General features: G+C 40.2%; 1 pseudogene; it reads right to left on the bottom strand.

Annotated features, from left to right (window-relative positions):
• Nucleotides 1–1269: 1269 nt before the first annotated feature.
• Nucleotides 1270–3891, bottom strand: Nop2-ps4 (NOP2 nucleolar protein, pseudogene 4; annotated as a pseudogene).
• Nucleotides 3892–17705: the final 13814 nt, after the last annotated feature.

Raw genomic sequence — 17705 nt, 5'->3', positions numbered from 1 at the left:
TCCCTCCACCTCCACGCCCCTCCACCTCCACGTCCCTCCACCAACATCCTCCTAGGTGGAACCTTGTCACCAAAAAGATGTGAGTCCTAAACGAGTGACTTCTTGGGAAAACCCATCATGACGCAGAGGCAATATTTGTAAGCTCACGGGAACGAGAGAAAGCTTATATTAAATTTTACTAGCTGTCTTGACTTGCATCTTGACTGAAGCAACCATTTTTTCACTAGACTTTAGAAACTCAAATTTGAATAACTCATTTTGAAGCAAATCAGAAACTTCTGGTTTTTATCTGACTGTTTCTACCCTGAAATGTCACTCTAAGTTTAAAGCTCTTGAAAGTCGTTTTATGTAGAGTCCTTGGAGACATCTTTGTATACTGCCGACTTGATTTGTATAGCACTGTGTTTGAAGAGAATGGTGAGGATAGTGAGAAAAACCATGGGCGGGGGAGGGGGTGAAACTCATAAAGGAAACTAAGAAAAGAGGTACAAGGCAGGAGGAGCCATGCTGCATTCTGAGCAAGATAATAAAATACACTCTGTGCCGGAGGGAAGAACCCTAAAAACCATGGACTTCATCTTCCCCCTGTAACACAGAAAAGCTTCTTCCAAAATTGTGCAGTACATTGCCCGAGATGGCAGAGCAGGACCAGGAGCCCTCCAAGGCAGCAGCAGCAGCAGCAGCAGCAGCAGCAGCAGCAGCAGCAGCAGCATCGTAACAATGATTATAACGTCCACCATGATGCTCAAAAGCCATTAGATAGCCTCATTCCAATTCACATGACTGTTGTCTTTGAAAACACTGTTTATACTACTCAGATGGGGGCTCATTCCTGCCCTGCGGGAAACCATGACTCGGCTGCCCAGCTTCTTTCTTAACCTGCTGTCTGTCTGTTTGCTTGTGGGAGAAAGGCTTAAGATTTCCATTGTTGACAAACTAATGAGGGCACCGTACAGGACTGTTAATTATAAATACACTGTGACAGAAGATGGCTTAGGTTCACACCCTGCAACTAGCAATTCCCTAACTCCTCTGCTTCCACTTCCAACCAGCTGCTGGTCTCCCTGCTTCCGAGGGGTTGATTATTTGAATCATATAGCATGACTCCTTCTGATACTGGCTTGTGTCAATTAGGATAGTGTCCTTGGGGGTCATCCAGGGTGTCACGTGTGCATATAATAAGATTTCCTTCCCTTTCTTTTTTTTTTTTAGGGGTGGTACTATGTATATTAAGTTTCATATGTATGCACAGGGGAGGTCATCCTTGCAACAGGATCTAACAGTTCAACCCAGAGAAGATGTCAGTGAGTTTCCAAGTCCATTTAAGACAACAGTGGCTGGCTGCTGCCCTTGGTCATAGATTTCCTCCTCTTTGCCGGTGGGGCCATGGTGGAACTGTGGTGAGCCGTGGTAGGGGCAGAGGGTCCCTTGGGGGCGGCGTCTTCTTTCAGGGAAGCAGCTCCCTTAGCAGGCTGCTCTGGTAACTGCTGCTTTACTTCCTCTGTCATTTTGGCTTTCGCAGGGGACTTAGGCCTTGGGGTGGCACTGATTTCAGAGGGAGTCTGCGTAGCAGGTGTCCCCAGGTTCCCGACCTTGGGGGGAGGGGCACTCTGCTTCGGTCCGCTTCAGCTTTCCAGCTCTCTTCCGTTTCACTTTGGCTTTCCCATCAGACAGACTGCTTTCCGGGCCTAGCAGACACTTGGACATTTGGGACAGAAGGTTCAGTGGGCAAGCCTGGCCCTTTGGAGATGCCATTCATCTTCTGGAAAAGCTTCTTGGTATGTTGCTGCCCTACTAACTGCTGCTTTGCCTTTGCAGCCACGTGGGCTTTCTTGGTAGGCTGACTACTGTTCTCAGACTTTGAGGTGACCTTCAGGTCAGGTTCTGTAGGAGTAGCTGCTGCCGAGTTTCCTGAGTGGGGCTGGGGAATAGAATTGGAAAATTTCTTGAACTTAGCTATAAAGAAATCATCCATATTGTGAATGTGAGGGTAGAAGCGTCAGGTGGCCCGCAGAGTGGGGTGAAAGCACCTTTCTTGGAAGAGGGTAAAACCTTCCTGACCGAAGTCCAGGCCGGGGGGCACCAGCCGCATATTCCTCTTCTTCAAGGCATAGTCCACCACCCACTTGCTCTCTTCCACCGTAATGGAGCAAGTGCAGTAGACCAGGTAGCCTCCGGTCTTTGAGGCAGCGTTGACTGAGTCTATAGCTCTGAGCAGCAATTCCTTCTGAAGGTGGCACAGCGCTGGATGTCCTTCTCATCCTTGTTCGTCTTCACAGCAGGGTCTTTGGAGATGACTCCTGTGCCACTACAAGGAGCGTCCAGAAGCACTCGATCAAAGCTGCCCACCACCTTGGGGAACTGGCGCCCATCATAGTGGCTGACGATGGTGTTGTTGACTCCCAAGCGGTGCAGGTTGCCCACGATGCTCTTGAGCCGCTTTGCATTGGCATCATTGGCAAGGATCACACTCGTGTTCTTCATCAGCTGAGCCATGTAGCTGGTCTTCCCTCCAGGAGCACAACACATGTCCAAGATCCACTCATGCTCCTGGGGTGCCAGGGCCATGACAGGCAGCATGCTCGAAGCTCCCTGCAGCATATAGTGTCCAGCTAGGTACTCGGGAGTAGCACCAATAGGCACGGAAGAATCATATACCACAAGCCCAGACTTTGACCACTTTCCCAATGGATCCAGATTAACCCCACGATTGATCAGAGCCTGAGCAAGGTCTCAGCGATGGGTTTTCAAGGAGGTATTGGTCCGAAGGGTGATTGGCCAGGGCACCTCATTAGCTTCTAAGAACTCTATCAACTCAGACAGCGGAAACAGCTCCATGAGCTTGCTCAACAGGAAGTCTCCATAAGAATAGTAGGTGGCCAGATCCTTCTGAAGCCGACTCAGATACTGAGTTCGAGACCGGCCTTCCTCTCACTGAGCCCCAAAATCCTGAAGCACTCCTACTATATCCTGGATGCACTTGTGAACTCGCTGCAGGTCTGGAGCCTGGGCATCCTGGTCCATCTCTCTAGCAGGAGGCAGCACAAAGGCTTCCTCGTCTTCTACATTAATCTGAAAATCCCCCTCTGCTTTGTCATCCTTTCTGGGGTGGGACTCAGGGGTAACACCTTCATCTTCATCGTCATCAGTGTCCTCCTCACTCCACTGGGCCCCATCTGCGGGGTCCCGGGCCTTCGGCTTCAGAGCAGCTCTTTCAATAGGCAACAACTTTTCCTTCTCATCCTCCGAGTCTGTTCCATAGTCATCCACCATATCTTCACTACTGCCCTCAGAGCCCCAAAGTTCCCCCTGGGTCACCACACCTTCTTCCTCAGAGTCTTCCTCCTCGTCCCCATCACTGTTTTGAATTAGTGCTGGGCGCTTCTTACCTCGAACCTGGACTGCTCCTTTGGGTTTTGATCCCAGAAGACTTATTTGGCTTAGGGACTTCAACAGACCCTGACCGCCCTCTTCCGAGCACGACTGGACTGAAATTCTCATAGCCAGCTGCAGGCAAAAATCTGATCAGTTTGGTCTCTGCACCCTTCTGCTTTCGAGCCTTTTGGCCAGGCCCATGCTTCTCCTTCTTCGTAGGATCCAACTTGTGCCCCATGATAACTAAGGTTCGGCTTGCCTGTGACTGGTTCTAGCAGACCCAGTGCCTCCAGCCAAGGCCCGCTCCACCTTCCTTCCCTTTCTTTGGACCTATGTAGCCAGACTTTTCCATTCTATAAGAGAAATTTTTTTTGCTGTGAATTACTTAAAAACTGATAAGACTAAATACTATACTTCGTTTCCACCAAAAGGCCAAGGCATGATGGACTCTTTAATGAGTATTTCCTTCCAGATTTCATTTTTAAGTTAGCATCACATGGTGACTTTCATTATAACACTTCCATACATTGCTGTTATTCTTTGTTCTTACTTAGTCCTCCCCCCCACCTCGAGCTAATCCTTTTCCTCCCTTGAACAGTCCCCCTTCTATGTTCATGTTGCATTGTTCCATTACCTTTTCTCTCTCTCTCTCCCTCAGGACTCTTCTCCTCCTGTTCATAGTCCCCTTTCTCCTTTCAGAAGATGTCATTTGTAAGCTACTGAGTCCCTTTATGGGTATTCTCAACATTGTAGTCTTCTCACTGCCAATGGAAAATCAGGTTGCTTCTGGACTAGACAATTTTCACTCCTTCTGTAAGAAACATGAAAGTACATGTGTTTCCTCCACACACTAATCCCATTTGCTTTAAAGACCTGCGCATAAGTGAGATTATGGGGTTAAATTCAGTTCTCCTTTTAGCCTACTAGCAGCTTCTACACTGCTTTGCCTATGCACTTCATCCTTTTATACTCCCAACAAGAGATGTACAAACCAACAAGTGTACAAAGCTGCAACAAAATAATGTAAGAAACATGAAAAGGCAAAACAATATGACTCTTTAGGAAGATAATCAAGACTCATCAACTCCCGAACTTAAGTATGACCAGTGACCTGAAAATGGATGGATTCCATCCAGAACCTGGAGAGGATCATCAGCAACACAAAGGATGAATGAGAAAAATCAATGACAATAAAAACTCATCAACAGCATTAAAGACCAATCACCAAGGAAACAGATTCTGGAGAAAATGTGAAATATTAGAAACAAGAAAGTAAATCAGTCAAATTAAAAACCTGTGAAAAGCATAATCAATAGATTCAGCAAGGCAGAAAAACATAACAGTGATGGGGGATAAAGCTGGTGAGAGGACTGCATTCGGCTGTCAATAAGAAGAGGAATGAACATGACCGTGATGCTCAAGAACTTCGGGATAAGATCAAGAAACTGGAAATAAGTATCTAAAAGACAGAACTTCCGGTCAGCACAGCAGAGGTGTAGAGAGGCTATTCACTGAAGGTATAACAGAAAATTCCCACAAACGGGAACGTTTAAATAGAAGAGGCACTGGAACCCCAAGCTGACACGACTACGAATCTCTCCGTGATATGTTATAATCAGGGTGTCGGTGATATGAAGCAATGTTAAAGGCAGGTAAGGAAAATACTAACTGATACACAAGGACAGAACCATCAGAATGACATCACATCTCTCAATAGCAACCCTTAAATCACAGATTCCTGAAAGTAAATAACTGCCAGCCATGAATACTCTACCCAGAAAAGCTGGCTTTTACAGTTAATGAATAAGAACCTTTCAAGACAAGCACAAACTGAGACAGTTCATGATCGCCAAGGCAACAATACAGAAAATATTTAAAGGAATAGCACACATAGAAAAGGAAGTAACTCTTACCCAAGTGAGACCCGGAAAGATAAAAGTGGAGCTAGAAAGGGATCCAACATGTCCAATGTGGCAAACAAGCAAATCATTGAAATCAAAGGAAGAGAAAGAAAAGAATGAAGCAAACCAACCATAATTAAATAAATTGGTAAATATCTCTACACAGTTAGTGTATGTGTAAATAAACTGAATTGGCAAATAAATAATGTAGGGTTGAACAGATTATGCTATCTTCAAGAAAAATACCTTACTGATAAAGACACCTACAGACTGAGATTCAAAGGATGAATAACGATAAGCCAAAGGTAAAACAAAAATTTAGACCCAGTGAGCATAACTGCCTTTATATCTAATAAAGTAGACTACACAAAAAAAGTCTCAGAGGTATACTATACACTAAGAGAAATGAACTTTTCAGATCTGTTAAGTTTACCTATGGAATATCCCATCCAACAGAAATAGAACACACTTTCTTTTCAAAAAAAATTCACAGAAACAACCATTTTAAAGTAGTTCATATCCTAGGCCACAAATCAAGGCATCCCAAATAAAAAAGAGTCAATAATTTCTTATAGGATATAAAACCATAGCAATCCATGATATTGAAGCAGTAATTTAAGAACCTCCCAACAAGGAAAGGTCCAGCACCAGACAGATTGCAAAATCCTACCAACTCTCTAAAGAAGAGTGAGCTCCACCGGTCCTCAAACTGCTGCATGCCAGAGAGGCAGCAACACTATCGAATATATTCTACCAAACCAATGTTCCTCGAATAGAGTATTATTCTCTATTACTCTAGAGAGCACTAGAGTATTACTAATTGCATTCCTCTAATAGAGAATGTGGATAAGGACACAGTGAAGGTAACTATCGATCAGTTTTCCCGATGAACATAGATGCAAACATTTGGAAAACAAACTCAAGAACATGTTAAGTAAAATTTAAATTGTTTTCATTTGAGCAATGGAAGTTTGATTCGACATATGTAGAACATTAAATATAGACAGAAAATAAACTTAAAGACAGAAATTACATGATCACCTCAATCCACACAGAAAATTACTTTGACAAAGTTCAACATTCAGAAGGAATTAGTAACAAAAAGAAACATACTGTCACATAATAAAAGCAAGATATCACAAACCCATAGCCAGCAATATATCAAATTATAAAGATTGCACAATTTTCTCTGACATCGGTTATGAGGCATGGGTGCTAACTTTCTCTACTCTTTTATAACATACTAATTAAAATCTTAACCAAAGTTATAAGAGAAATTAATAAAAGGAGATGCAATTAGCAAAGGAAGGAATAAGAGCATCCCTCTGGCATGATCCTATAAGACTTGAAGACTCCACCAGTAAACTCTTAACAGATGTGTTCAGCAAAGCAGCAGACAAAACCCAGAGCTTTTCTATGTGCCAGTAATAAATTCCCAAAGAAAAAAGTTAGATGGTGGAGATCTTCAACACTAAAAAATTAAAATGAAATACCTAGGAGTAAACATAGGAAACAAAAAAATGTATACAGTGTAAACTTTAAGGCAATAAAGAAATAAATTGAAGAGGACACTAGAAAATAAAAATGTCTCCATGCTCATGGAGAGGCAGAATTAAGATTGTTAAGATGTCTTATTTTCAGAAGCAATCTGTATATTCGGTTCAACCCCACATACGTACCAAAAACATTATTAACAAAACTAGAAAGAATCATTCCCAAAGATTATATGGAAGGATGATATGGCCAGAATAGTAAAGAAAGCCTTAGTAGAAATAATAATGGCGGTGCTATATAAAGTATTCAATTTCAAAATATATAGGGAGCATGGTGACAAAAAAGCATAATACTACCAAAAATATGTATAGGGTAAAGGAAGAAAATATTGAGACCGAGGAATAAATGAATGTAGTGAGAGCTACCAATTTTTTGACAAAATTGGCCAAACACCTTGGACAAAAGACATCTTTTTAATCAATAGTGCTGGGAAAACTGGATATCTATTCATAACAATGAGAATAGATATATATCTTTTACCCTGTGCAAAAAAAGAATTCAAAATGCAGCAAATATCAATTTTTGGCTTTATTTGCTAAGACCAAGTGAAAACTGGATCAATGCCTCCAATGTAAGACCTGACACCAAAAGCTGCTATTAAATAGATAAAATATTCTAAGACACAGCTATAAACAAGGGTCTCTGAACAGGAGGCTAACAGGATAGGGAATAGCTCCAGAAATTAACAGGTGATATGATATACATGAAATTATATATGTGATATGATGTACATGAAATTATATATGTGATATGATATACACGAAATTATATGTGATATGATATACACAAAATTATATGTGATATGATATACATGAAATTATATATGTGATATGATATACATGAAATTATATATGTGACATGATATACATGAAATTATATATGTGATATGATATACATGAAATTATACATGTGATATGATGTACATGAAAGCTTTTGGACAACAGCTTGAAATTACCAGCATGGGAAAAAGGCCTACTAAATGGCTGAAAAAAAAAAAACCTTTGCCAGCTAAACAGCAGACAACGTATTAATACCAAGGACACAAAAAGAACTGCAAAAATTAAACATTAAAAAAATCATTCAATCAGTAAGTGAGCTAATAAACTAAATAGAAACATGAGTAACCAATAAATGCCTGAAAAGGTATCCAGCATCCTCAGTCAGAAAAATTCAAACTAAGACTTCTTTTAGAGTCCATCTCATTCAGACAGAAATTTACTTCATCAAGAAAACAAATGACAACAAATGCTGGCAAGGAAAACAATTATATTCACTGTATAGACATTGTGGAAATAAGTATGGAGATTATTTAAAAAAACAAACAGAATACAACTACCATATGACATTGTTAGATGTCTCTTTGGCATATATAGAAAGGACTATTAGATTAACATGCCACAGAAATACTTTACCGTCCCTGTCTACAGTTAAACTACTCACAATAGCCAGGAATGAGGTTTAAATAAGAAATGTCTCCTTGTCTCTCATATGCTCAGATATTTGAACATACTTGGTCCTTGGTTGGTCTCCTTGGGGAAGTTATGAAAAGTGCAACCTTGCTGGAGCAAACATCACTGGGGTTAGGCTTTGAGTGTTTATGTCTTCATCATACTTCTAGATCCCCCCCTCTCTTGTCTTCTCTATCCTCTCTCATCTCTCTCTCTCTCTCTCTCTCTCTCTCTCTCTCTCTCTCTCTCTCTCTCTCTAGCTCTCTGTCTCTCTTTCCTCTCTCTTCTCCTCTCCTCTCTCTCCTCTCTCTCCTCTCTCTCTTTCCTCTCTCTTCTCCCCTCTCTCTCTCTCTCTCTCTCTCTCTCTCTCTCTCTCTCTCTCTCTCTCTCTGTTGGTGTTTGAGGTTGAAGATGTGATCTCTCAGTTTCATACTCATGTGTACCCCACCATTGATGGATGCTCTTTCCCACTGGCAACTGCTGCCTGAACTGAATAAATATCAAGACTGGAGATTAATGTATTCCAGAGCTGTATTACATTATTCTACATACAAGGTTTTCTCTTATTATGGAAGCATAATTTTTTACTATGTAAACAAAGACAATATTCTCACACTGTCATTCCTCAATATGTAAGGATCAAATTACAGTATCCTCAGCTTGTATTGTGTTAGAATACTTGATTTTAAAAGTTGCTTCAGTGGTGGGTGGAAGAGGGGGGGTAATGGTGATTAGAATATACTGTATCGATTTTAAATTAAAAAATAATGTTTTTGCCATCTTGTACTATGCTAGTACAGAAAGTAGCATTCTCAGGACTGATGATTCTAAAACCATAACTCTGATCAACTCTGGAAAGGTTTGAGGACACTTGGTGTCCTGTAACATCTAATATTAGGCAAAGACAATTCTTTTTGTAAAAATAAAGAAATATATCTCTCATTATTATGCAAATTTACTTCTATATTTAATATATAAGGTTTTATATATATATACATATAAAACGGTTGTTTTTTTTTCTTTTTTTTTTTATTAACTTGAGTATTTCTTATATACATTTCGAGTGTTATTCCCTTTCCCGGTATCCAGGCAAACATCCCCCTCCCCCCTCCCCTTCCTTATGGGTGTTCCCCTCCCAACCCTCCCCCCATTGCTGCCCTCCCCCCAACAGTCTAGTTCACTGGGGGTTCAGTCTTAGCAGGACCCAGGGCTTCTCCTTCCACTGGTGCTCTTACTAGGATATTCATTGCTACCTATGGGGTCAGAGTCCAGGGTCAGTCCATGTATAGTCTTTAGGTAGTGGCTTAGTCCCTGGAAGCTCTGGTTGCTTGACATTGTTGTACATATGGGGTCTCGAGCCCCTTCAAGCTCTTCCAGTTCTTTCTCTGATTCCTTCAACGGGGGTCCTATTCTCAGTTCAGTGGTTTGCTGCTGGCATTCGCCTCTGTGTTTGCTGTATTCTGGCTGTGTCTCTCAGGAGCGATCTACATCCCGCTCCTGTCGGTCTGCACTTCTTTGCTTCATCCATCTTGTCTAATTGGGTGGCTGTATATGTATGGGCCACATGTGGGGCAGGCTCTGAATGGGTGTTCCTTCAGTCTCTGTTTTAATCTTTGCCTCTCTCTTCCCTGCCAAGGGTATTCTTGTTCCCCTTTTAAAGAAGGAGTGAAGCATTCACATTTTGATCATCCGTCTTGAGTTTCGTTTGTTCTAGGTATCTAGGGTAATTCAAGCATTTGGGCTAATAGCCACTTACCAATGAGTGCATACCATGTATGTCTTTCTGTGATTGGGTTAGCTCACTCAGGATGATATTTTCCAGTTCCAACCATTTGCCTACGAATTTCATAAAGTCGTTGTTTTTGATAGCTGAGTAATATTCCATTGTGTAGATGTACCACATTTTCTGTATCCATTCCTCTGTTGAAGGGCATCTGGGTTCTTTCCAGCTTCTGGCTATTATAAATAAGGCTGCAATGAACATAGTGGAGCACGTGTCTTTTTTATATGTTGGGGCATCTTTTGGGTATATGCCCAAGAGAGGTATAGCTGGATCCTCAGGCAGTTCAATGTCCAATTTTCTGAGGAACCTCCAGACTGATTTCCAGAATGGTTGTACCAGTTTGCAATCCCACCAACAATGGAGGAGTGTTCCTCTTTCTCCACATCCTCGCCTGCATCTGTTGTCCCCTGAGTTTTTGATCATAGCCATTCTCACTGGTGTGAGGTGAAATCTCAGGGTTGTTTTGATTTGCATTTCCCTTATGACTAAAGATGTTGTACATTTCTTTAGGTGTTTCTCAGCCATTTGGCATTCCTCAGCTGTGAATTCTTTGTTTAGCTCTGAACCCCATTTTTTAATAGGGTTATTTGTTTCTCTGCGGTCTAACTTCTTGAGTTCTTTGTATATTTTGGATATAAGGCCTCTATCTGTTGTAGGATTGGTAAAGATCTTTTCCCAATCTGTTGGTTGCCGTTTTGTCCTAACCACAGTGTCCTTTGCCTTACAGAAGCTTTGCAGTTTTATGAGATCCCATTTGTCGATTCTTGATCTTAGAGCATAAGCCATTGGTGTTTTGTTCAGGAAATTTTTTCCAGTGCCCATGTGTTCCAGATGCTTCCCTAGTTTTTCTTCTATTAGTTTGAGTGTGTCTGGTTTGATGTGGAGGTCCTTGATCCACTTGGACTTAAGCTTTGTACAGGGTGATAAGCATGGATCGATCTGCATTCTTCTACATGTTGCCCTCCAGTTGAACCAGCACCATTTGCTGAAAATGCTATCTTTTTTCCATTGGATGGTTTTGGCTCCTTTGTCAAAAATCAAGTGACCATAGGTGTGTGGGTTCATTTCTGGGTCTTCAATTCTATTCCATTGGTCTATCTGTCTGTCTCTGTACCAATACCATGCAGTTTTTATCACTATTGCTCTGTAATACTGCTTGAGTTCAGGGATAGTGATTCCCCCTGAAGTCCTTTTATTGTTGAGGATAGTTTTAGCTATCCTGGGTTTTTTGTTATTCCAGATGAATTTGCAAATTGTTCTGTCTAACTCTTTGAAGAATTGGATTGGTATTTTGATGGGGATTGCATTGAATCTGTAGCTTGCTTTTGGTAAAATGGCCATTTTTACTATATTAATCCTGCCAATCCATGAGCATGGGAGATCTTTCCATCTTCTGAGGTCTTCTTCAATTTCCTTCTTCAGTGTCTTGAAGTTCTTATTGTACAGATCTTTTACTTGCTTTAAAACGGTTGTTTTAAAATAAATTCCTTTGATCTGCTGCCAGTAAAAAGAAAACTGTCACAATGAAACCCATTATTTTATACAATTAGTATATAATAACCATAATTCTCTCTCAAAGATGGATAAAACCCTTAGGAATAAAATTTATTAAAGAACTGAATGACTCATACATTGTCTCAAAATCACAAAGTAGTAATAAAAGAAATCAAAGAAGACATAAATAATTAGAAAGAGCTAAGCGTGCATCAGGAGACATTTTTAACATGTCCACACTACCAGAATCTATCCACACAGTCAATATACATAATTCCTACCAAAATCCCAAGGACAACTTTTATAAAGGCAGTAAAAATAAGACTGAGGTTTGTTTTGGCTGAATTTTATGGTTGAAAAGACCTAGCCCTGGCTTTAGCAGGTTTTAAGTAAGACAATAAATAGAATGCACAGAATTATATCTAAATATTTAAATCTCACACAGCACACCAATGTATTGCAGGATATTTGATCACATTATGAAAACTAAGATTGTGTTAGTAACTGGGGAAAAAAATGGTTTCAAGTTGTGGTGCGGCTCAGTCCTTATCCAACACTTTTATTCTCTTAGGCTGGAATACAAACAGGCCCTCAGTACACACCATTCATCCCAAGCAATGAAGGTAAAGTTAGTTTGTAGAAGGAAGCAGACATGTTTGAAAGGGATGTCTAATTGAGAGGCAAAGTGATGAATCAGAACTCTCATGAGAAGAAAGGAAAAGGAGCAGTACAGAGAAAGAGAGAAGGGAAAGGGAGGCAATGTTATTGGGATAGTTTTACAGAGACACATTGAAGAGTGAACAAGCAAACACAAGTGAAGACAGAATGAGCTGGAGAACAAAAAGGAGTCAGATTGGACTGTATGGCCAAAGTTAATATGATGCCAAGCAAAATAATTCAGGAGAATCCCAGAGAAGATTGAATCAGTCGGTTTAGAGAAGAGTTTGAACGAGAAAAGCAGAGTTGCATCAGGCAGCCGGAGATCAGAAAAAACAGCGAAGGGGCGAGCTTATTCAGCGGTAAGTCTCAGAGGCTGAAAACATTCTAGGCTTAGATAAGACTGTACAGAGGCTAGAAGTTTCCAGGACTAGGCCTAGGTTAGAAGACTGAGGCAGTAGTCCTTGGAGACAATAATTATGACAGGCAAATAAAAGATACATTTATACCAATGTTAAGTAAAATTCTCTATTCCACATTGACAAAACTCAAATTCATTTTGAGAATTCTCAGAGCGCTCAGAGTTATGAATCAAAAATTGGTACCCAGGGAGTCTTTCTTAGTTGCCAGCCATGGTTGGCAAAGGTTTTTTCTCCAACAGAGCTCTAGTTCACACTATAGTGGCACGGCACATCCAAATTACAGCAGCATCCCCTACAAGTATTTCTCCTTCGATTTCCGTGATGTTTCAAGCTTTCCCTACGAGAACATGTTCTCTCTTTGGAAGAAGAGACTTACCAGAGAACCCACACAGACTCTATGGCTGGGACCAAGTTCGCCAAAGCTGGAAATTCTAATTCTAAGCAATGAGAACATGTTTGGAAAAAAAGGTCGTAAGCCACAGGTAGGTAGATACGTGCCCTTGGCTCCATGGACCCTTCACTCTCAGAAGAGCCAGAGACAACCTGCTGTTGGACATTTAAATAACTCTAAGAGTTCTTATTACGACCTGGCCTGCCACCCCCCCCAAATAATTGAGACAGTCCTATTAATTTATTTCATCAGCCCTGTTGCAGTAAGATTACAAAAGGACATGACCAGTTCCTGCGGATCACCACTCCATGCTGGGCCCCGATACTCTCCGACCAGGGCGGTCACTCCCTGGCATTAGTTCTGGCACCACACTGCCCAGTAACCAAAGCCCCACCTATTTCTATTCTCCCCAGTAACTGGCTGTCAGCCACTTTTACTTAACCAGTCAGACAATATAAATTTACACAACATCATTTGGTGTATGTGAGAATGTGCTCATCTGGAGTACAACCATATCTTAAGGGCCAGTATTTATCATTTGAATACATAGCAGCACTGGACCAACCACCAACAGCACCCCAACCAGAGGATTGGGCCCAGTGCCCCTCTTCCCACAGTCTGAGATACGACATTATATAAATGTATTCATGTATATGCATATTTATACATGTGTGCATATTACATGAATGTACATTCATTTATATTTATGAGTATGTATGAATGTGTGCTCTTAAAAATAACTTGCTTCTTCTACAAAGCAGCATATTGAAAACAATATAGGTAGAAAAGCATATGAGAAGGATACCCCAAATCCATTCAGCTTCATAGCCAATTCAATTTCTTTTTAAGACAGAATCTTTAGCCCAAGCTAGCCTAGAATTTCTTATGACACCGAGGATTGCCTTGAACTTCTGATCTTCTTACCCTTACTTTCCCAGTACTGAGGTTGCAAGTCTGTCCCACTGGCATTAATGGGGATTGAACCCAGAACATCGGGCATGCCAACAGATATACTGCCAGCTAAGTTGCATCCACTCACTTCCCAGATTAAATTTGCAAAAAAGAAACCATAAAAAATATTTTAAAAAATCAGCAACTAGTAGATTTAGGGGCAACTTGAGGAACAGCTCAAGGTGGTAGCCTTAATGAAATTAGAAATATACAAAAATAAACATGTCTTCCTTGGGGAAGCAGAACGAAGGACATTCAGAGTCATGCTGAGCCAGCAGGGCTATTGCCTAGGCAGGCATGAGAGGAAGTACAACCTTGTATAAGAAAGGAGTGCTGCAAGGTTGAGGTCTCCCAAGGTAAAGCTGGATGCTGAGAGCTTTCATTTCTTAAAAAAGCAATTGAAACTCTCCTACATAGAAAGCAAATGAACTGAAGCCGTACGTCTCCTCGCTAAACATTCTAACTCTGCTCCCATTACTCCACCTTAGCTAAGAAAACCTACAAATGACACAAAATGACCACTTTATTTTCAGCGGACATCACGTCCTGTTTACTGCAACACAGGAGACCAGGGGGATTATAGAAATGCATGTACTGCTTAATAAGAGATACTCTATAGCTCGTTTGTGGTTGTAATTACAAATGGAAAGTCCCAATGCAAGCTGCTCTAGCTCCAGCTGCTTGTTGAACATTTGTTCATAGGCCAACTGTCCTTGTACACTTTCACCATTGTGACAACTGGACAGGGATCTGAGAGTGATGCTGGTGCATGCTCTCACATCCCTTTAAGCATCCTTTCCACATGACTGTCCAGTCACTTGCCTGTTATAGGATCTCTGTGAGTGAACGATTTATGTTAAATTCACCTTTGTCCATAGGCTACTGGAACTTATCCAGGAATTCAATATGGTGTTTTTAATAAACATTTATGCAAATGAAATCTGGCCCTGGAAGCCATGATTCTCTGTTCAAACTCAGAATTGAATGATGGAAATTAAGTAGCAATATTTGTTTTTATTTGTCTCAATACCATAGCTGCTCTGAGCAGGCTAAATGAGATAACAGGAAAAAAAAGACAATGATGTAATAGTCAAAATTATTAAAGCACTTTTAGATAATTGGACATGAAACTAAGTGTATGACATATATTAGCTCCCTCAGAGGCTCTCCTGGAAGCAAATGGCAGCCAACCCTACTGTACAAGAAACAGATGTTCAGAGGGGTTAAACTGTCCTTAAGACAGCACATGAAGTGAAGCCCACAATGCTCACTGGATCTCAGTCCCCTCATCCAGAAAATCATGTCAAATATTTTCCCTGAAGCCCTCCCAGAACCATTACGTGGTAGAACTGAGCTACAGAAAAACCTAAGAAAATATTACTGTCTGACATTTGCAAAGAGTGTTAGAGATCTCAAGAGTGCTTCCACATGCATCAACCATTAACAAGCCCTAAGGGCTCTGTGCAACTGGAAGGTGTCATTAATCGCCACCCCCCATTTTCCTAATACCTCACATGTCTTAGATACTACAAGGTAGTAAGCACATCAACAACTAATGACAAAATAACACAAGCTTGACACTAGAAGCAATACGCTGAATGTCTTAGTGTATCCTAAGAAGAAAAAAGTATCTACTCTTTCTAATAGCATACTTTAAAGGTAAGAAAATGTTTGGGAATTAAATAATTTGCATTATTCATTTTTAGTAAATTAACAGGTCAGAATTTAAATATATGTTACTCTCTTACTAGATAACAAATACTTTCATAACAGAATTAATCCAAGATACCTTGTGATTATGTAGAATTCAATCTATGTTTAATTGTCACTGATTATGATAACCTACAGGTATGGAGGTCGGAAGAGGTACTGAAATATTGAATAAATTATATCTCTAAAGCTTTACAAATAACTCATGCCCACACTCACTCACTCAGAAATAATTAGCATAATTTTCTAGAAAAATTCTGGACATGTCAATCATTCCATTCAGGAAATTCTTAATAGTCCCAACTCTAATAAGACTTAAAACTGTATACCTGCACATGAAATATTTATAAATAAAATCACACGGTAAGGTGTACTGATTAGGTATGTTTATATTTGAAGGGCCTCTAAAATTATTTTATAAGGCAACAAAATATAAATTATCTTTCAAAGCTGTACAGACCCTAAATTCATATTTTCTGTGTCAGACTGTCTGGCAGTACATTTCTACCGATAGGTTTTATTTTTAAAAAGATTTGTATTTTCATTTTCTTTTAAAAGTTATTTTATGGTCATTTGTAAATTAAAATGTTGAAGTTTTGAGTAAATTCTCCTGCTCTTCAGTAATCATGTGTGTAATTTAGACAAAATACTTTGTCTAAAATTAAGTTTTACAGAATATTGAACAGAGAGTTTGGAAGAAACCTCTATTTAATCTTTGTAATAGATATTCCTATTATTCAAAACACTATATTAGAATGATAGGTCTTAATTAATAAACCAAAGCGGGCATCTCATCCCATACTTCCTGCAGATCTCCAAAACTGATACCTAATACCTTTTTTTTTCTTGCTGAAGGACATCGTGGCACATTTATGTGGCCTGTGTGCCTAAGTTCTTTTTACCCAAGGGAGTTTCTCTGACTAAATGGCCTTGCCAATTCAGAAACATACAGTCAAGTAGCTCATAAGACTGCCAGCTGCATTTGTCTGATGTTTTTTCTTGTGAATGTAAGCCTGTGTCTTTTAAAGACAAGCAACAGAAAGCAAGACCAATTCCAGAAAGTTAAACAATGACCACAAATGGTTATATGGACAGTTTATGGTACACAGTATCTGTGTTTGACTAAGGCCATTTCCTTAAGGCTTGGACAGTCTCTTAAGGATGGATGTGCAAGCAGAGGAACTTGGCAGGATATAACACATGTCTTAACTAAAAACAAAGACGATGTCAGCAGAATCATTCATGATTAATCACAAGCAAGAAGTCAGCCACAGTAAACTCAATGTGTGCTCCCCACATTGTCTCCCTTTTTATCTATACAAGCCAAGGATATCTCAGATATTGGCACAGAAAGACTGTGCCTGTCTTAGGTGTCCCCCTCAAGAAGTATAGCCCTTACCTGTTGTTGGTACATGAATCCTACCACCTATGCCCTATTTTAGGTTGATCTACCTCTGAAAGAATCTTACCCATCCTTTTTTATCTATAAGAGCCATACACCTTATCACAGAGCAGAAAGTTGTGCCTATCTTAGGTTGCCATCCAAAAAACACAGCTCTTACCCATCATTAACATATGATTAATCTTGTATTCATGGCCTGTCTTAGGTTGAGAAGGATTTTAAGATGATCTTACCCATCACTGACTACTAACTTCTGCTAAGGAAGATGTTAGAGCTTGAATTTCTGCTTTGACATCTTTGAAAGCTCTGATGATTCCTCTCAAAATAACAGGCAATAGACATGCCATAGAAAAGATCATAAAGCCAAGCCCTGCTGTGCCCAATAAGAGACATGTAAACAAGTCCCAAGAAGGAAAAACAGCCTAGAACTTTGTCAGAATATTATTTTCAATGCTAGCAGTGTCAAAAGACAAAAATTTACAACCTCTTTATTCAGGGCTAAAAAAAAACTAAAGAAGTATTAGTACTATTCCATATACTTTGAAAATGCCTTTTTAACTCTGGTACAGTTAGACTGACCCTCATTGTATATTTTTGAAGTTATATAAATATATAGA

The sequence above is a fragment of the Rattus norvegicus genome, chromosome 4, assembly GCF_036323735.1.
Source record: "Rattus norvegicus strain BN/NHsdMcwi chromosome 4, GRCr8, whole genome shotgun sequence".
NCBI classification, from domain to species: Eukaryota; Metazoa; Chordata; class Mammalia; order Rodentia; family Muridae; genus Rattus; species Rattus norvegicus.
Note: the sequence above shows the minus strand (reverse complement) of the source record. Positions and strands in the feature narration are given on the sequence as shown.